The following is a 22,616-nucleotide window of genomic DNA, read 5'->3' as shown; positions in this document are numbered from 1 at the left end:
AGATATTTGCCTTCACAAAAATTTACTGTCGAATAATCTAGAAGAATTAAGATGTCTCTATCCTCCAAACCCTTGGACATACATTGACGTGACTCTGACATGAAGTTGACATATCCGTTCCCTCAAAGTGACATAAGTTTTGTCTCTCAGATTCCTACGGATCGGAAGATATTTACATTTTCAGAAATTGACTTTCGAATAATCTCGAAAAATTGAAATGTGTCTATCCTCCAAACCCTTGGAAATACATTGACGAGACTCCGACATGAAGTTGACATATACGTTCCCTCAAAGTGACATAAGTTTTGTCTCTCAGATTAGTACAGATCGGGAGATATTTGCCTTTTCAAAAATTTACTTTCGAATAATCTAGGATAATTTAAATGTCTCTATCCTCCAAACCCTTGGACATACATTGACGTGACTCTGACATGAAGTTAACATATACGTTCCCTCAAAGTGACATACGTTTTGTCTCTCACATTCTTTCGGATCGGGAGATATTTGCCTTTTCAGAAATTGACTTTCGAATAATCTTGAAAAATTTTAAATGTCTCTATCCTCCAAACCCTTGGACATACATTGACGTGACTCTGACATGAAGTTGACATATACGTTCCCTCAAAAGGACATAAGTTTTGTCTCTCAGATTCCTACAGATCGGGAGATATTTGCCTTTTCAAAAATTGATTTTCGAATAATCACGAAAAATTTAAATGTCTCCATCCTCCAAACGCTTTGACATACATTGACGTGACTCTGACATGAAGTTGACATATACGTTCCCTCAAAGTGACATAATTTTTGTCTCTCAGATTCCAACAGATCGGGAGATATTTGCCTTTACATTAAAGGACTTTCGAATAATCTAGAAGAATTAAAATGTCTCTATCCTCCAAACCTTTGGAAATACATTGACGTGACTCTGACATGAAGTTGACATATACGTTTCCTCAAAATGACATAAGTTTTGTCTCTCAGATTCCTACAGATCGGGAGATATTTCCCATTTCAGAAATTGACTTTCGAATAATCTCGAAAAATTAAAATGTCTCTATCCTCCAAACCCTTTGACATACCTTGACGTGACTCTGACATGAAGTTGACATATACGTTTCCTCAAAATGACATAAGGTTTGTCTCTCAGATTCCTACAGATCGGGAGATATTTGCCTTTTCAAAAATTGACTTTGAATAATCTCGAAGAATTAAAATGTCTCTATCCTCCAAACCCTTGGACATACTTTTACGTGACTCTGACATGAAGTTGACATATACGTTCCCTCAAAATTACATAAGTTTTGTCTCTCAGATTAAAACAGATCGGGAGATATTTTGCCTTTTCAAAAATTGACTTTCGAATAATCTCGAAAAATTTATGTCCTTATCCTCCAAACCCTTGGACATATATTGACGTGACTCTGACATGAAGTTGACATATACGTTCCCTCAAAGTGACATAAGTTTTGTGTCTCAGATTCCTACAGATCAGGAGATATTTGCCTTTTCAAAAATTGACTTTCGAATTATCTCACAAAATTAAAATGTCTCTATCCTCCAAACCCTTGGACATACTTTTACGTGACTCTGACATGAAGTTGACATATACGTTCCCTCAAAGTGACATAAGTTTTGTCTCTCAGATTCCAACAGATCGGGAGATATTTGCTTTTCAAAAATTGACTTTCGAATAATCTCGAAAAATTTTATTGTCTCTATCCTCCAAACCGTTGGACACACATTGACGTGACTCTGACATGAAGTTGACATATACGTTCCCTCAAAGTGACATAAGTTTTGTCTCTCAGATTCCTACAGATCGGGAGATATTTGCCTTTTCATAAATTGACTTTCGAATTATCTCACAAAATTAAAATGCCTCTATCCTCCAAACTCTTGGACATACTTTTACGTGACTCTGACATGAAGTTGACATATACGTTCCCTCAAAGTGACATAATTTTTGTCTCTCAGATTCCAACAGATCGGGAAATATTTGCCTTTTCATAAAAGGACTTTCGAATAATCTAGAAGAATTTAAATGTCTCTATCCTCCAAACCCTTGGAAATACATTTACGTGACTCTGACATGAAGTTGACATATACGTTTCCTCAAAATGACATAAGTTTTGTCTCTCAGATTCCTACAGATCGGGAGATATTTGTCTTTTCAAAAATTGTCTTTCTCATAATCTCGAAAAATTTAAATGTCTCTATCCTCCAAACCCTTGGACATACATTGACGTGACTCTGACATGAAGTTGACATATACGTTCCCTCAAAGTGACATAAGTTTTGTCTCTCAGATTCCTACAGATCGGGAGATATTTGCCTTTTCAAAAATTGACTTTCGAATTTTCGCAGAAATTTAAAATGCCTCTATCCTCCAAACTCTTGGACATACTTTTACGTGACTCTGACATGAAGTTGACATATACGTTCCCTCAAAGTGACATAATTTTTGTCTCTCAGATTCGAACAGATCGGGAGATATTTGCCTTTTCATAAAAGGACTTTCGAATAATCTAGAAAATTAAAATGTCTCTATCCTCCAAACCCTTGGAAGTACATTGACGTGACTCTGACATGAAGTTGACATATACGTTTCCTCAAAATGACATAAGGTTTGTCTCTCAGATTCCTACAGATCGGGAGATGTTTGCCATTTCAAAAATTGAATTTCGTATAATCTCGAAAATTTAAAATATCACTATCCTCCAAACCTTTGGACATACATTGACGTGACTCTGACATCAAGTTGACATATACGTTCTCTCAAAGTGACATATGGTTTGTCTCTCAGATTCCAATAGATCGGGAGATATTTCCCTTTTCAGAAATTGACTTTCGAAAAATCTCGAAAAATTAAAATGTCTCTATCCTCCAAACCCTTGGACATACATTGACGTGACTCTGACATGAAGTTGGCATATACGTTCCCTTAATGTGACTAAGTTTTGCCTCTTAGATTCCTACGGATCGGGAGATATTTGCCTTTTCAGAAATTGACTTTCGAATAATCTCGAAAGATTTAAATGTCTCTATCCTCCAAACCCTTGGACATACATTGACGAGACTCTTGACATGAAGTTGACATATACGTTACCTCAAAGTGACATAAGTTTTGTCTCTCAGATTCCTACAGATCGGGAGATATTTGCCTTCTCAAAAATTTACTTTCGAATAATCTCGAAAAATTGAAATGTCTCTATCCTCCAAACCGTTGGACATACATTGACCAGACTCTGACATCAAGTTGACATATACATTCCCTCAAAGTGACATAAGGTTTGTCTCTCAGATTCCTACAGATCGGCAGATATTTGAATTCACAAAAATTTACTGTCGAATAATCTAGAAGAATTAAAATGTCTCTATCCTCCAAACCCTTGGACATACATTGACGTGACTCTGACATGAAGTTGACATATCCGTTCGCTCAAAGTGACATAAGTTTTGTCTCTCAGATTCCTACGGATCGGGAGATATTTACATTTTCAGAAATTGACTTTCGAATAATCTCGAAAAATTGAAATGTGTCTATCCTCGAAACTCTTGGAAATACATTGACGAGACTCCGACATGAAGTTGACATATACGTTCCCTCAAAGTGACATAAGTTTTGTCTCTCAGATTAGTACAGATCGGGAGATATTTGCCTTTTCAAAAATTTACTGTCGAATAATCTAGAAGAATTAAAATGTCTCTATCTTCCAAACCCTTGGACATACATTGACGTGACTCTGACATGAAGTTGACATATACGTTCCCTCAAAGTGACATAAGTTTTGTCTCTCAGATTCATAGAGATCGGGAGATATTTGCCTTTTCAAAAATTTACTTTCGAATAATCTAGGATAATTTAAATGTCTCTATCCTCCAAACCCTTGGACATACATTGACGTGACTCTGACATGCAGTTAACATATACGTTCCCTCAAAGTGACATACGTTTTGTCTCTCACATTCCTTCGGATCGGGAGATATTTGCCTTTTCAGAAATTGACTTTCGAATAATCTTGAAAAATTAAAATGTCTCTATCCTCCAAACCCTTGGACATACATTGACGTGACTCTGACATGAAGTTGACATATACGTTCCCTCAAAAGGACATAAGTTTTGTCTCTCAGATTCCTACAGATCGGGAGATATTTGCCTTTTCAAAAATTGATTTTCGAATAATCTCGAAAAATTTAAATGTCTCTATCCTCCAAACCCTTTGACATACATTGACGTGACTCTGACATGAAGTTGACAAATACGTTCCCCCAAAGTGACATGAATTGTGTCTCTCAGATTCCTACAGATCGGGAGATATATGCCTTTTCAAAAATTGACTTTCGAATAATCTCGAAGAATTAAAATGTCTCTATCCTCCAAACCCTTGGACATACTTTTACGTGACTCTGACATGAAGTTGACATTTACGTTCCCTCAAAATGACATAAGTTTTGTCTCTCAGATTAAAGCAGATCGGGAGATATTTTGCCTTTTCAAAAATTGACTTTCGAATAATCTCGAGAAATTTATGTCTCTATCCTCCAATTCCTTGGACATACATTGACGTGACTCTGACATGAAGTTGACATATACGTTCCCTCAAAGTGACATAAGTTTTGTGTCTCAGATTCCTACAGATCGGGAGATATTTGCCTTTTCAAAAATTGACTTTCGAATTATCTCACAAAATTGAAATGCCTCTATCCTCCAAACCCTTGGACATACTTTTACGTGACTCTGACATGAAGTTAACATATACGTTTCCTCAAAATGACAAAAGTTTTGTCTCTCAGGATCCTACAGATCGGGAGATATTTGCCATTTCACAAATTGAATTTCGTATAATCTCGAAAATTTAAAATATCTCTATCCTCCAAACCTTTGGACATACATTGACGTGACTCTGACATCAAGTTGACATACAGGTTCCCTCAAAGTGACATAAGGATTGTCTCTCAGATTCCTATAGATCGGGAGATATTTGTCTTTTCAAAAATTGACTTTCTAATAATCTCGAAAAATTTAAATGTCTCTATCCTCCAAACCCTTGGATATACATTGACGTGACTCTGACATGAAGTTGACATATAAGTTCCCTCAAAGTGACACAAGTTTTGACTCTCAGATTCCTACAGATCGGGAGATATTTGCCTTTTCAAAAATTAACTTTCGTATAATCTCTAAAAATTAAAATGTCTCTATCCTCCAAACCCTTTTACATACATTTACGTGACTCTGACCTGAATTAGACAAATAGGCTCCCTCAAAGTGACATAAGTTTTGTCTATCAGATTCCTACAGATCGGGAGATATTTGCCTTTTCAAAAATTGAATTTCGTATAATCTCGAAAAATTTAAATGTCTCTATCCTCCAAACCCTTGGACATACCTTGACCTGACTCTGACATGAAGTTGACATATACGTTCCCTCAAAGTGACATAAGGTTTGTCTCTCAGATTCCTACAGATCGGGAGATATTTGCCTTCTCAAAAATTTACTTTCCAATAATCTCGAAAAATTGAAATGTCTCTATCCTCCAAACCCTTGGACATACATTGACCAGACTCTTACATCAAGTTGACATATACGTTCCCTCAAAGTGTCATAAGTTTTGTGGCTCAGATTCCTACGGATCGGGAGATATTTACATTTTCAGAAATTGACTTTCGAATAATCTCGAAAAATTGAAATGTGTCTATCCTCCAAACCCTTGGACATACATTGACGAGACTCCGACATGAAGTTGACATATACGTTCCCTCAAAGTGACATAAGTTTTGTCTCTCAGATTCCTACAGATCGGGAGATATTTTCCTCTTCAAAAATTGACTTTCGAATAATCTCGAATAATTAAAATGTCTCTATCCTCCAAACCCTTGGACATACATTGACGTGACTCTGACATGAAGTTGACATATACGTTCCCTCAAAGTGACATAAGTTTTGTCTCTCAGATTCCTAAAGATCGGGAGATATTTGCCTTTTCAAAAATTAACTTTGAATAATCTCGAAAAATTAAAATGTCTCTATCCTACAACCCCTTTGACATACATTGACATGACTCTTACATGATGTTGACATATACGTTCCCTCAAAGTGACATAAGTGTTGTCTCTCAGATTCCTAAAGATCGGGAGATTTTTCCCTATTCAGAAACTGACTTTCGAATAATCTCGAAAAATTAAAATGTCTCTATCCTCCAAACCCTTTGACATACATTGACGTGACTCTGACATGAAGTTGACAAAAACGTTCCCTCAAAGTGACATGAGTTTTGTCTCTGAGATTCCTACAGATCGGGAGATATTTGCCTTTTCAAGAATTGACTTTCGAATAATCTCGAAGAATTAAAATGTCTCTATCCTCCAAACCCTGTGACATACTTTTACGTGACTCTGACATGAAGTTGACATATACGTTCCCTCAAAATGACATAAGTTTTGTCTCTCAGATTAAAACAGATCGGGAGATATTTGCCTTTTCAAAAATTGACTTTCGAATAATCTCGAAAAATTTCATTGTCTCTATCCTCCAAACCCTTGGACACACATTGACGTGACTCTGACATCAAGTTGACATATACGTTCCCTCAAAGTGACATAAGTTTTGTCTCTCAGATTCTTACAGATCGGGAGATATTTTCCTTTTCAAAAATTGACTTTCGTGGAACCTCGAAAAATTTCAATGTCTCTATCCTCCAAACCCTTGGACATACGTTTACGTGACTCACACATGAAGTTGACATATACGTTCCCTCAAAGGGACATAAGTATTGTTTCTCAGATTCCTACAGATCGGGAGATATTTGCCTTTTCAGAAATTGACTTTCGAATAATCTCTAAAAATTAAAATGTCTCTAACCTCCAAACCCTTGGACATACATTGACATGACTCTGACATGGCGTTGACATATACGTTCCCTCAAAGTGACATAAGGTTTGACTTTCAGATTCCTATAGATCGGGAGATATTTGCCTTTTGAAAAATTGTCTTTCGAATAATCTCGAAAAAATTAAAATGACTCTTTCCTCCAAACCCTTGGACATACATAAAAGTGACTCTGACATGTAGTTGACATATACTTTCCCTCAAAGTGACATAAGTTTTGTCAGTCAGTTTCATACAGATCGGGAGATATTTGCCTTTTCATATATTGACTTTCGAATAATCTCGAAAAATTAAAATGTCTCTATCCTCCAAACCCAATGGACATACATTGACGTGACTCTGACATGAAGTTGACATATACGTTCCGTCAAAGTGACATAAGGTTTTTCTCTCAGATTCCTACTGATCGGGAGATATTTCCCTTTTCGGAAATTGATTTTCGAAAAATCTCGAAAAATTAAAATGTCTCTATCCTCCAAACCCTTGGACATACATTGACGTGACTCTGACATGAAGTTGACATATACGTTCCCTTAAGGTGACATAAGTTTTGTCTCTTAGATTCCTACGGATCGGGAGATATTTGAATTTTCAGAAATTGACTTTCGAATAATCTCGAAAGATTTAAATGTCTCTATCCTCCAAACCCTTGGACATACATTGACGAGACTCTTGACATGAAGTTGACATATACGTTCCCTCAAAGTGACATAATTTTTGTCTCTCAGATTCCTACAGATCGGGAGATATTTGCCTTCTCAAAAATTTACTTTCGAATAATCTCGAAAAATTGAAATGTCTCTATCCTCCGAACCCTTGGACATACATTGACCAGACTCTGACATAAAGTTGACATATACGTTCCCTCAAAGTGACATAAGTTTTGTCGCTCAGATTCCTACGGATCGGGAGATATTTACATTTTCACAAATTGACTTTCGAATAATCTCGAAAAATTGAAATGTGTCTATCCTCCAAACCCTTGCACATACATTGACGAGACTCCGACATGAAGTTGACATATACGTTCCCTCAAAGTGACATAAGTTTTGTCTCTCACATTCCTACAAATCGGGAGATATTTGCCTTTTCAGAAATTGACTTTCGATTAATTTCGAAAAATTTAAATGCCTCTATCCTCCAAACCCTTGGACATACATTGACGTGACTCCGACATGACGTTGACATATATGTTCCCTCAAAGTGACATAAGCTTTGTCTCTCAGAATCCTACAGATCGGGAGATATTTGCCTTTTCATAAATTGACTTTCGCATAATCTCGAAAAATTAAAATGTCTTTATCCTCCAAACCCTTTTACATACATTGACGTGACTCTGTCGTGATGTTGACATATACGTTCCCTCAAAGTGACATAAGTGTTGTCTCTCAGATTCCTACGGATCGGGAGGCATTTGCCTTTTCATAAATTGACTTTCGAATAATCTCGAAAAACTAAAATGTCTCTATCCTCCAAACCCTTTGACATACATTGACGTGACTCAGACATGAAGTTGACATATACGTTCCCTCAAAGTGACATAAGTTTTGTCTCACAGATTCCTACAGATCGGGAGATATTTCCTTTTCAAAAATTTACTTTCGAATAATCTAGAAGAATTAAAATGTCTCTATCCTCCAAACCCTTATACATAGATTAACGTGACTCTGACATGAATTTGACATATACGTTCCCTCAAAGTGACATAAGTTTTGTCTCTCACATTCCTACAAATCGGTAGATATTTGCCTTTTCAGAAATTGACTTTCGAGTAATCTCGAAAAATTCAAATGCCTCTATCCTCCAAACCCTTGGACATACATTGACGTGACTCTGACATGAAGTTGACATATACGTTCCCTCAAAGTGACTTAAGTTTTGTCTCTCACATTCCTACGGATCGGGAGATATTTTCCTTTCCAGAAATTGACTTTCGAATAATCTCGAAACATTTAAATGTCTTTATCCTCCAAACCCTTGGAAATACATTGACGTGACTCTGACATGAAGTTGACATATACGTTCCCTCAAAGTGACATAAGTTTTGTCTCTCAGATTCCTACAGATCGGGAGATATTTGCCTTTTCAAAAATTGACTTTCGAATAATCTGGAAAAATTAAAATGTATCTATCCTCCAAACCCTTGGACATACATTGACGTGAACCTGACATGAAGTTGACATATACGTTCCCTCAAAGTATCATAAGTTTTGTCTCTCAGATTCCTACAGATCGGGAGATATTTGCCTTTTCAGAAATTGACTTTCGATTAATTTCGAAAAATTTAAATGCCTCTATCCTCCAAACCCTTGGACATACATTGACGTGACTCCGACATGACGTTGACATATATGTTCCCTCAAAGTGACATAAGTTTTGTCTCTCAGAATCCTACAGATCGGGAGATATTTGCCTTTTCATAAATTGACTTTCGCATAATCTCGAAAAATTAAAATGTCTTTATCCTCCAAACCCTTTTACATACATTGACGTGACTCTGTCGTGATGTTGACATATACGTTCCCTCAAAGTGACATAAGTGTTGTCTCTCAGATTCCTACGGATCGGGAGGCATTTGCCTTTTCATAAATTGACTTTCGAATAATCTCGAAAAACTAAAATGTTTCTATTCTCCAAACCCTTGTTCATACGTTGACGTGACTCTGACATGAAGTTACATATACGTTCCCTCAAAGTGACATAAGTTTTGTCTCTCAGATTGTTACAGATCGGGAGATATTTGCCTTTTCAAAAATTGACTTTCGAATAATCTCGAGAAATACAAATGTTTCTATCCTCCAAACCCTTGGACATACATTGACGTGACTCAAACATGAAGTTACATATACGTTCCCTCAAAGTGACATAAGTTTTGTCTCTCACATTCCTACAAATCGGGAGATATTTGCCTTTTCAGAAATTGACTTTCGAGTAATCTCGAAAAATTCAAATGCCTCTATCCTCCAAACCCTTGGACATACAATGACGTGACTCTGACATGAAGTTGACATATACGTTCCCTCAAAGTGACTTAAGTTTTGTCTCTCACATTCCTACGGATCGGGAGATATTTTCCTTTCCAAAAATTGACTTTCGAATAATCTCGAAACATTTAAATGTCTCTATCCTCCAAACCCTTGGAAATACATTGACGTGACTCTGACATGAAGTTGACATATACGTTCCCTCAAAGTGACATAAGTTTTGTCTCTCAGATTCCTACAGATCGGGAGATATTTGCCTTTTCAAAAATTGGCTTTCGAATAATCTGGAAAAATTAAAATGTATCTATCCTCCAAACCCTTGGACATACATTGACGTGACCCTGACATGAAGTTGACATATACGTTCCCTCAAAGTATCATAAGTTTTGTCTCTCAGATTCCTACAGATCGGGAGATATTTGCCTTTTCAAAAATTGACTTTCGAATAATCTCGAAAAATTAAAATGTCTCTATCCTCCAAACCCTTTGACATACATTGACGTGACTCAGACATGAAGTTGACATATACGTTCCCTCAAAGTGACATAAGTTTTGTCTCACAGATTCCTACAGATCGGGAGATATTCGCCTTTTCAAAAATTGACTTTCGAATAATCTCGAAAAATTAAAATGTCTCTATCCTCCAAACCCTTGGACATACATTGACGAGACTCTGACATGAAGTTGACATATACGTTTCCTCAAAATGACATAAGTTATGTTTCTCAGATTCCTACAGTTCGAGAGATATTTGCCTTTTCAGAAATTGACTTTCGAATAAACTCGAAAAATTAAAATGCCTCTATCCTCCAAACCCTTGGACATACATTGACGAGACTCTGACATGAAGTTGAGATATACGTTCCCTCAAAGTGACATAAGTTTTGTCTCTCAGATTTCTACAGATCGGGAGATATTGGCCTTTTCAAAAATTTACTTTCGAATAATCTAGAAGAATTAAAATGTCTCTATCCTCCAAACCCTTGGACATACATTGACGTGACTCTGACATGAAGTTTACATATACGTTCTCTTAAAGTGACATAAGTTTTGTTTCTCAGATTCCTACGGATCGGGAGATATTTGCCTTTTCAGTAAATGTCTTTCGAATAATCTGGATAAATTTAAATGTCTCTATCCTCCAAACCCTTGGACATACATTGACGAGACTCTGACATGAAGTTGACATATACGTTCCCTCAAAGTGACATAAGGTTTGTCTCTCAGATTCCTACAGATCGGGAGTTATTTGCCTTTTCAAAAATTTACTTTCGAATAATCTAGAAGAAATTAAATGTCTCTATCCTCCAAACCCTTGGACATACATTGACGTGACTCTGACATGAAGTTGACATATACGTTCCCTCAAAGTGACATAAGTTTTGTCTCTCACATTCCTACAAATCGGGAGATATTTGCCTTTTCAGAAATTGACTTTCGAATAATCTCGAAAAATTCAAATGTTTCTATCCTCCAAACCCTTGGACATACATTGACGTGACTATGACATGAAGTTGACATATACGTTCCCTCAAAGTGACATAAGTTTTGTCACTCAGATTGCTACAGATCGGGAGATATTTGCCTTTTCAGAAATTGACTTTCGAATAATCTCGAAAAATTAAAATGTCTCTATCCTCCAAACCCTTGGACATACATTAACGTGACTCTGACATGAAGTTGACATATAAGTTCCCTCAAAATAACATAAATTTTGTCTCTCAGATTCCTACAGATCGGGAGATATTTGCCTTTACAGAAATTGACTTTCGAATAATCTCGAAAAATTTAAATGTCTCTATCCTCCAAACCCTTTGACATACATTGACGTGACTCTGACACTAAGTTGACATATACGTTCCCTCAAAGTGACAAAAGTTTTGTCACCCAGATTTCTACAGATCGGGAGATATTTGCCTTTTCAAAAATTGACTTTCGAATTATCTCGCAAAATTAAAATTCCTCTATCCTCCAAACCCTTGGACATACCTTGACGTGACTCTGACATGAAGTTGACACATACGTTCCCTCAAAATGACATAAGTTTTGTCTCTTTGATTCATACCGATCGGGAGATATTTGCCTTTTCAAAAATTTACTTTCGAATAATCTAGAAGAATTAAAATGTCTCTATCCTCCAAACCCTTGGACATACATTGACGAGACTCTGACATGAAGTTGACATATACGTTTCCTCAAAATGACATAAGTTATGTTTCTCAGATTCCTACAGTTCGGGAGATATTTGCCTTTACATAAATTGACTTTCGAATAATCTCGAAAAATTTAAATGTCTCTATCCTCCAAACCCTTTGACATACATTGACGTGACTCTGACATTAAGTTGACATATACGTTCCCTCAAAGTGACATAAGTTTTGTCTCCCAGATTTCTACAGATCGGGAGATATTTGCCTTTTCAAAAATTGACTTTCGAATTATCTCGCAAAATTAAAATTCCTCTATCCTCCAAACCCTTGGATATACATTGACGTGACTCTGACATGAAGTTGACATATGCGTTCCCTCAAAGTGACATAAGTTTTGTCTCTCAGATTCCTACAGATCGGGAGATATTTGCCTTTTCAAAAATTGACTTTCGTATAATCTAGAAGAATTAAAATGTCTCTATCCTCCAAACCCTTGGACATACATTGACGTGACTCTGACATGAAGTTGACATATACGTTCCCTCAAAGTGACATAAGTTTTGTCTCTCAGATTCCTACGGATCGGGAGATATTTTCCTTTTCAGAAATTGACTTTTGAATAATCTCGAAAAATTTAAATGTCTCTATCCTCCAAACCCTTGGACATACATTGACGTGACTCTGACATGAAGTTGACATATGCGTTCCCTCAAAGTGACATTAGTTTTGTCTCTCAGATTCCAACAGATCGGGAGATATTTGCCTTTTCAAAAATTGACTTTCGAATAATCTAGAAGAATTAAAATATCTCTATCCTCAAAACCCCCTGGACATACATTGAAGTAACTTCGACGTGAATTTGACATGTACGTTCCCTCAGGGTGACATAAGGTTTGTCTCTCAGATTCCTACAGATCGGGAGATATTAGCCTTTTAAGAATTGTCTTTCGAATAATCTCGTAAAATTTATGTCTCTATCCTCCAAACCCTTGGACATACATTGACGTGACTCTGACATGAAGTTGACATATGCGTTCCTTCAAAGTGACATAAGTTTTGTCTCTCAGATTCCTACAGATCGGGAGATATTTGCCTTTTCAAAAATTGACTTTCGAATAATCTCGAAAAATTAAAATGTCTCTATCCTACAAACCCTTGGACATACTTTAGCGTGGGTCGGTATACAACTTTGATTGTCAACCCTTGATTTCTTGCGGGGATTGTAAGAGACCACAAAGTCTTCCAACAATAATGAATTTAATCAACTAAAACTTCTTTGCAGCACAAAATAATCTCGTCTACAACACACTTCTCCTTCAAGCGATTCACACTTCAGCTCTCTTCGCAGTATTTCTTCCACAATCTCACCTACTACACTACCCTACAAGATGTTGGATGCCTCTGATCTCCAAGATGACTTCTATCTCAATCTTATTGACTGGTCTTCAGATAATGTGTTAAACGTGGGATTAGGAACTTGCGTATATCTTTTTTGTGCAAGCACAAATCAGGCTGGAAGGCTGTGTGATTTATCTGGAGATGACACCTCTGTAACTTCAGTTGCATGGAATGAACACATGAGTATTGACCAGACTGTTTTTACTGAGATAGTTGAAAAATATTTCTGTTAAATTTGAATTTGGTTGTAAGATTTGAGGTTTTCACAGCGGTGAGTATGAAGATTTCCGTTTTCTGGGTTGTTGCGCTGTGTAGTATTCATTTGCCCTGTTAATGGAGGCAGCTCGTCCTCAGAAACGTTGGTAAACTATCGACCATACTACATGGCGCATCAACCCAGAAGACAGAAATCTTGAATTTGGTTTTTGCTGTGTTTGTTGTTAAACTTGAAGTATGTGTTGTGCATAAATACATTATTAATTGTATAGGAAAATTATCACGCAGTGCATAAAGTTGATGCAGGCTTTGGTCACCCGTCACCAGAATACTATGTGACATGATTGTTGGTTTACAGTTGACACATTTGTTTATTGGAGAGCAGGTCCTGATATTAGGTGGCCAATATTTCATAAGCTTTGCATAGCTTCTTCCCCATTAACACTCTACTACTGTGCTTTTTTATACCATATTATTGGAGTTTGTTTTCAACTGTAGCTGACATATGACTTGTAGAATTTGTGTTTGAAGTTATAGCAAAAGAAGGTCCCTTTCTTATAGAGCGACACCAGATCAGGAAGGGCAATTATGTGTCGGACTTGACTTTTCATTGCCTGTCATAAAGTAACTTTCCTCAGGCTTGTCTCATGCCCTGTAAGTCTGTGGACTTGTGTTCTGAATTCTGAAAGTTGCCAAGTTCCCCATTTTGGCATCTTGTTGTTGCTGCAATTCTGCTTCTACTCATCTTCCTTGTACCCATCTCAAATCAGTGTCAACTGCTAGCCCCATTTCTGTGGGTGCTTTCTGGTTTTCATTTTATGTTTTGTGTCCATGACAAAGGAAACACCTTGTTATTTCTGAAGTTCACTGTTGTGTGCATTAGAAGAAATCTGAAGAATTTGGATTTCTTGTTGCAAACTTCCTGGAGGAAGGTGGAGAATAATTGTGTCCTCCACCTGCCAAGTGAGGGAGACCAAGCCCAAAATTTTAGTGGTTTGTCTGTTAGAGATTGTTGTCCTGAGGTAGCCATATTTATTTCAAGATACATGCATTTGTCTGTATAACTTTGGCTTGTGGGTGAGAGCCATGTCAGTTGTTTAGTATTATCAATAATTTTTGGAAACATTGCAGTACACACATTCAAGGTGGGTATGAGATGGGGCTAGTTATGAGGGCGTTATTTACTCTCAAAGCCGATTGTCAATCGGCTTTTATACAAATACAACAATGTCTATGCAACAATGCTAAACGCAACAATGCTAAACGCAACAATGTCAATAATAATACAACAATGCATGAATACAACAATGTCTATAAACTAACAACAATGCCAACCCCAACACATCACACTACCCCCTCCTTAAAGCTGCTCGTCCCGAGCAGCACCCAAATACGGCGCCAACCTGTCCAGGTGGACTACCATCATCCGGGTCCGGGTATGCCGCTGAATCCGATAAACCACGTCGTTGATTCTGGTTACCACCCTGTAGGGGCCCTCCCAAGATGTTTGTAGCTTGGGAGACTTCCCTTTTGTCCGGGTAGGATGATACAACCACACGCGATCTCCCTCCTGGAAGCCAGCCGAGTTTGCCAGGCGATCATAGCGTGCCTTCATCCGGTCGCTGGCCATCTTCAGATGCTGGCGGGCATGGTTATGCGCGTCATGAAGTCGTTCCTCGAGATCCGCCGCATAATCGGTTGTCGACTTCTCCCTATCTGGTGGAGACCCGAACATAAGGTCGCACGGCAGGCGTAGCTCCCTCCCAAACACTAGGCTGGCCGGTGTTACCCCCGTAGTCTCGTGGGTCGAGGCTCGGTACGCCAGGAGGAAGAGAGGCAGTCTGGTGTCCCAGTCCCGCTGATGTGATGAGACGACCTTCTGTAGATGTTCTTCGACCGTTTTCACATAGCGCTCTACCATGCCGTCCGACTGTGGGTGCAGAGGAGTGGTGCGAGTCTTGGCCACCCCCAGACGCTGCAACACTTCTTGGAGCAGTCGGGATTCAAAGTTCCGGCCCTGGTCGCTGTGCAGCTCCCTCGGAACTCCGAAGCGGCAGAAGAAATTGCTTATGAGTACATCTGCCACTGTTGATGCCTCCTGATTGGGTATGGCATAGACCTCTGGCCATTTCGTAAAATAATCCATTGCGATCAGGAGATAGCGGTTTCCTGCGTCGCTCCTCGGGAAGGGTCCCGCGATGTCTATGGCGATCCTCTCAAATGGAGCGCCCACGTTGTATTGGCGCATGAGGCCGCGACTTCTGGTCCTGGGGCCCCGGCTGGCGGCACATGTGTCACATTGCCGACACCATTGCTCCACGTCGCTCTTAGAGTGTAGCCAGTAGTAACGCCGCCTGACTTTGTCCAGGGTTTTGTTAATTCCCAGGTGTCCCCCAGAAGACCCTCCATGAACCTCGGCCAGAACCACCTTTATCTTATTTCGTGGCAGGACCAATTGAGCCGTCTTCGCTTTACCATCCGCCGACTCCCAGTCTAGGACATTTCTCACTGCAGTCCTCGTCCCATTTCTCACTGCAGTCCTCGTCCCATTTCTCACTGCAGTCCTCGTAATATTTCTCACTGCAGTCCTCGTAACATTTCTCACTGCAGTCCTCGTAACATTTCTCACTGCAGTCCTCGTCCCAGACCCCACTGCAGTGAGAACTGGAACGAGGACTGCAGTAAAAAATATTATGAGGACTGCAGTGATAAATATTACGAGGACTGCAGTGAGAAATGTTACGAGGACTGCAGTGAGAAATGTCCTAGATATTTCGCTTCCTTCTGGAACATCCGACACTTTCCGGAGTTCAGCTTAAGTCCGGCTTCCCTGAGCCTCTGGAGCACTTCCCTCAGATTATTCAAGTGCTCTCGGAATGTCCGACCAATGACGATGACATCATCCAGGTAGACCAAGCAGGATTTGTGCGTCAGGCCCCGCAGGCCGGACTCCATCAGCCGCTCGAACGTTGCCGGAGCGTTGCAAAGGCCGAATGGCATTACCGTGAATTGCCACAGCCCCTGTCCAGTAGAGAATGCAGTCTTCTCTTTATCCTCGGGATGCAGGGCCACCTGCCAGTAGCCACTCTTTAGGTCTAATGTCGAGAACCATTTGGCCCCTGCCAGTGTGTCTAGGGTGTCGTCGATCCTGGGCAGTGGGAAGCAATCCTTCTTGGTGACGTTATTCAGCTTCCTGTAGTCAACGCAGAACCGCAGTTCCCCGTTCTTCTTTCGCACAAGCACGACGGGTGACGACCACGGGCTGTCTGATGCCTCGATCATACCTTGTTCCCCCATGTCCCTTAGCATACCGTCCACCTCTTCTTGTTTTGCTAACGGAAGCCTCCGAGGAGGCTGACGGATCGGACGAGCATCGCCTGTGCTGATGCGGTAGAGCACTCTGTCCGTCCGCCCATAACCATTGTTTTCTGTTACGAAGACATCCTGAAAGTCGAGGACCAATGACTTCAACTCCCTGGCTCCCATTGTCGTCAGGTTCAGGATAGAATCGGCGACCATGCCCTGCAGTGGCTTGCACAGCTCTCTATTCTGCGACGGAGGTTCTGTATTGCCAGCCGGGCCCGCCCACGTGACCGGTTCACACAGGCCCAGGGTTGTGCCTTCCGCCAGCACTTGGTCGCCGTCCCCGACATTCACAATTCTCACAGGCACGCTGCGCTGGGTGCGGACTAGCGCCCTGGCTACGTATAGTCCTTCTCGTGGTAAAGGGTCCACACCAGGTTCTATTATTCCGCTCGCCGTTCCCACGGGGTCGTTCATCGGTGCCATCACCACCCTCTCGCACCGCGCCGGTATTATCTCCTCGCTGGCTAATGTCAGGCGTGTGGATCGGGGTCTGCTCCGAGGGCCCAACAGAGATATCTCTTCTTGGCCCAGTCGCAACACTTGGCGTCCTAGGTCCACCGTCGCATCGTAAGCTCGCAGGACGTCCAGCCCCAGGATGATCTCGTCCGTGACGTCGGCTACAAAAATCCATGTGCGGATGACACTTTGCCCCAGCGTTAGCTCAACTAACACCTCTTTCAAAACGGGGATGGTTTCACCGGACGCTGTCTGCAGCACGTACGGTCTGCTCGGCTCCCTCTCTGATTCTCCCGCTCGACGTCGGGCCTGGCGATGGTCACTGCAGCTCCGGTGTCGATGGTCACATTACAGCGTCTTCCCCGAATCCAGCCTTCGGTGATCAGACCGTCGTCACTCCTCTTGGTGACCACGCTCAGTGTAAAGCGAGGGGAAGGGGGTGGTGGGGCCGACGGTTCCTTCCATACGCCGGCCATTACTCGTTTCCCGAGACCTGGTTGGTCCTTGCGGAGACCTGCGGACACCATCTCATCAGGTGGCCGGGGGCGCCGCACTGCCAGCACACCGGTCGCTCCCATCCAGAACGTCTATCCTGGGGCGATCGCTCCTCCGTCGGGTCCTTTGACTGTATTTGACGCACCGTTAGTGTTGATCCTGCGGCTGCCTTTGCTGCCTGTAGCTTCAGGGCCTGTCCGAGTGCTTCATTGAGGGATCGGTCCCCGCCCATTAGTAGGTGTTGCTTAATCTCTCGGTCTCCCAGGCCGTCGATGAAAGCGTGAGCGGCCTCCCTCTGCAAGAAATCTGCGGGAAGCCCTACGAACGCTCGATGGGCCTGCTTATCTATTACCGCTGCGAATTCCTGCAGAGTTTCGCCCCTCCCCTGCGTCCTTGATTTCAACTGAGATCGGTAGACCGCCGCCAGCTGATGGTCCCCGTAACGGCCCTCTAATGCGTTGAGGATGTCGTCGTAGGCCGCCCCAACAGGAAGGCCATGCAGGATGTCAGCAGCCTGCCCCTGAAGTACGGCAAGGAGATGCGTTACCTTCTCCCCAGACGTCCAGCCATTGTGGTTGGCCACAGCCTCAAACTGCCGATGAAATACTGTCCAAGACGTGGATCCGTCGAACTTAGGCGGTTTCACACGGTCCGTGCCACCCACGAACGTTCCGGCCCCTCCGTGCCTTGTTCGGGCCTCCACCGCCTGCAGCCGTGTCTCGAACTCGCGCCGCGTGGCCTCTAACTTTTGTCCGAGATCGTCGGTGATCCTTTCCTCTAATTCCACCTGACTGCAGCTCAGGGCGCTTATTTCTTCCGAAAAATGTGCGCCTAGATTTTCTTGTAGCTGTTCCTGGCTGACATCCATCTTGTCTTCAAGATTTTCCTGAAGCTGTTGCTGGATGCATGTAAACTGGTCTCGTAGCTGTTTCTGGCTGTCCTGAAGCTGTCTCCGGCATTCATCCAGCTTGTCTTCAAGATTGTCCTGAAGCTGTTGCTGGATGCATGTGAACTGGTCTCGTAGCTGTTTCTGGCTGTCCTGAAGCTGTTTCTGGCTGGCATCCATCTTGTCTTCAAGATTGTCCTGCAGATGTTGCTGGTCGTTGCTCAGACTCTGCAATCTTTCCAGTATTTCTTGCAGTACACAATCCATGGTTGACAATCCCACTTCTGACACCAATGTAGCGTGGGTCGCTATACAACCTTGATTGTCAACCCTTGATTTCTTGCGGGGATTGTAAGAGACCACAAAGTCTTCCAACAATAATGAATTTAATCAACTAAAACGTCTTTACAGCACAAAATAATCTCGTCTACAACACACTTCTCCTACAAGCGGTTCAAACTTCAGCTCTCTTCGCAGTATTTCTTCCACAATCTCACCTACTACACTACTCTCAAAGCAACCAAACCAACCAAAGAAGCTAACTGAGGGCAGAGGCCTGCGCAAGCGCAAGCATCGTCCCTACCTAGGTGAAACCATTCCTGCGCACAAGACGCATTGCTGGAAATGGTAAACGGTCGTAATATAAGAACGGAAATTTTGCTAACGCTAACGGGGTTTCGTCGTGGCGGGAGCCTCGACCATTCAAACTGGGATTTGTTGCTGCTGCTGGGAGGTTATCCTGTCAGGCAAGTTGTCGAAGGAATTTGGTTGGTTGGGTCTCTGGGGTATGAACCCAGAGAGGGAGGGGCCGTTTCGGCTGAAGGCCTCTGCGGCATGGGGGGAAGATCACTTCAGCTGATGGCCTCCATGATCGGGGGGAAGGGTGGCGGGCCGTGCCCCTATTAAGTTATACCCTGGCATTCGCCTTACAACTGAGGAAAGCACGAAAAACCTCAGTCAGGGTAGCCGAGTAGTCTAACCACTCGTTGTGCTGACTTGGCCGTCTTTTGGGGATGGCTTCGGCTGGCCTGCTGAACATCAGTCGCCCTCGGTTGCCCTTGGGTGAACTCTGGCAGCCCTCATTCGGCACGAGTGTCTTCCGAGTTGCCGAACTAAGGGGTTCCCCACACCAGCTAACCTCGAGTCAAACCTCTCAGTTAGTGCTCTGATGTGGTCGGCAAAGAAAGGGACACCCAGATCCTCATGTATTTGCCTGTTACTAACGTACCAGGGCGCGTTAGTAACAATTCGAAGACACTTGGATTGCAGAACTTGCAGCTTCTGGACGTGGCTGTGGGCAGCTGACCTCCAGATCGGGCATGCGTAATCCATTATGGGACGGATGAGCTGCTTATAGAGTAGTACACCGTTCCTGATTGACAGGCCACTTCTCCTATTGATAAGCGGGCCTACTCTCAAAGCCGATTGTCAATCGGCTTTTACACAAATACAACAATGCTAAACGCAACAATTCTAAACGCAATAATGCTAAACGCAACAATGCTAAACGCAACAATGTCAATAAGAATACAACAATGCACGAATACAACAATGTCTATAAACTAACAACAATGCCAACCCCAACACATCACAATACATTGACGTGACTCTGACATGAAGTTGACATATACGTTCCCTCAAAGTGACATAAGTTTTGTCTCTCCGATTTCTACGGATCGGGAGATATTTGCCTTTTCAAAAATTGAATTTCGTATAATCTCGAAAAATTTAAATGTCTCTATCCTCCAAACCCTTGGACATACCTTGACCTGACTCTGACATGAAGTTGACATATACGTTCCCTCAAAGTGACATAAGTTTTGTCTCTCAGATTCATACCGATCGGGAGATATTTGCCTTTTCAAAAATTGACTTTCGAATAATCTCGAAAAATTAAAATTCCTCTATCCTCCAAACACTTGGACATACATTGACGTGACTCTGACATGAAGTTGACATATACGTTCCCTCAAAGTGACATAAGTGTTGTCTCTCAGATTAATACAGATCGGGAGATATTTGCCTTTTCAAAAATTAACTTTCGAATAATCTCGAAAAATTAAAATGTCTCTATCCTCCAAACCCTTTTACATACATTGACATGACTCTGACATGAAGTTGACATATACGTTCCCTCAAAGTGACATAAGTGTTGTCTCTCAGATTCCTACAGATCGGCAGATATTTGCCTTCACAAAAATTTACTGTCGAATAATCTCAAAAAATTAAAATGCCTCTGTCCTCCAAACACATGGACATACATTGACGTGACTGTGACATGAAGTTGACATATACGTTCCCTCAAAGTGACATCAGGTTTGAATTTCAGATTCCAAGAGATAGGGAGATATTTGCTTTTTCAAAAATTGAATTTCGTATAATCTCGAAAAATTAAAATATCTCTATCCTCCAAACCTTTGGACATAAATTGACGTGACTCTGACATCAGTTGACATATATATTCCCTCAAAGTGACATAAGGTTTGTCTCTCAGATTCTTATAGATCGGGAGATATTTGTCTTTTCACAAATTGACTTTATAATAATCTCGAAAAATTTAAATGTCTCTATCCTTCAAACCCTTGGACATACATTGACGTGACTCTGACATGAAGTTGACATATACGTTCCCTCAAAGTGACATATGTGTTGTCTCTCAGATTCATACAGATCGGGAGATATTTGCCTTTTCAAAAATAAACTTTCGAATAATCTCGAAAAATTAAAATGTCTCTATCCTCCAAACCCTTTTACATACATTGACATGACTCTGACATGAAGTTGACATATACGTTCCCTCAAAGTGACATAAGTGTAGTCTCTTAGATTCCTACTGATCGGGAGATATTTCCCTTTTCAGAAATTGACTTTGGAATAATCTCGAAAAATTTAAATGTCTCTATCCTCCAAACCCTTGGACATACATTGACGTGACTCTGACATGAAATTGACATATACGTTCCCTCATTGTGACATAAGTTTTGTCTCTTAGATTCCTACGGATCGGGAGATATTTGCCTTTTCAGAAATTAACTTTCGAATAATCTCGAAAAATTAAAATGTCTGTATCTTCCAAACCCTTGGACATACATTGACGAGACTCTTGACATGAAGTTGACATATACATTCACTCAAAGTGACATAAGTTTTGTCTCTCACATTGCTACAGATCGGGAGATATTTGCCTTCTCAAAAATTTACTTTCGAATAATCTCGAAAAATTAAAATGTCTCTATCCTCCAAACCCTTGGACATACATTGACGTGACTCTGACATGAAGTTACATATACTTTCCCTCAAAGTGACATAAGTTTAGTCTCTCAGATTCCTACAGATCGGGAGATATTTGTCTTTTCAAAAATTGACTTTCGAATAATCTCGAATAATTAAAATGTCTCTATCCTCCAAACCCTTGGACATACGTTTACGTGACTCTGACATAAAGTTGACATATACGTTCCCTCAAAGTGACATAAGTGATGTCTCCCAGATTCCTACGGATCGGAAGATATTTGCCTTTTGAGAAATTGACTTTCGAATAATCTCGAAAAATTTAAATGTCTCTATCCTCCAAACCCTTGGACATACCTTGACGTGACTCTGACATGAAGTTGACATATACGTTACCTCAAAGTGACATAAGTGTTGTCTCTCAGATTCATACCGATCGGAGGATATTTGCCTTTTCATAAATTGACTTTCGAATAATCTCGCAAAATTAAAATGCCTCTGTCCTCCAATCCCTTGGACATACATTGACGTGACACTGACATGA

General features: G+C 40.9%; 1 protein-coding gene across 1 annotated transcript in view; it reads left to right on the top strand.

The window, feature by feature from the left end:
• Positions 1-22,616, top strand: part of LOC147871696 (transformation/transcription domain-associated protein-like) — a 428,129-nt gene that overhangs the window by 295,333 nt on the left and 110,180 nt on the right. The window lies entirely within an intron of this gene.

Source organism: Zootermopsis nevadensis, unplaced genomic scaffold, assembly GCF_977971745.1.
Source record: "Zootermopsis nevadensis isolate Lab colony 2312 unplaced genomic scaffold, Znev_1.0 Znev_ptg000044l, whole genome shotgun sequence".
NCBI lineage: Eukaryota > Metazoa > Arthropoda > Insecta > Blattodea > Termopsidae > Zootermopsis > Zootermopsis nevadensis.
The sequence above is the reverse complement of the archived record's forward strand: the minus strand, read 5'-3'. Positions and strand labels throughout refer to the sequence as shown.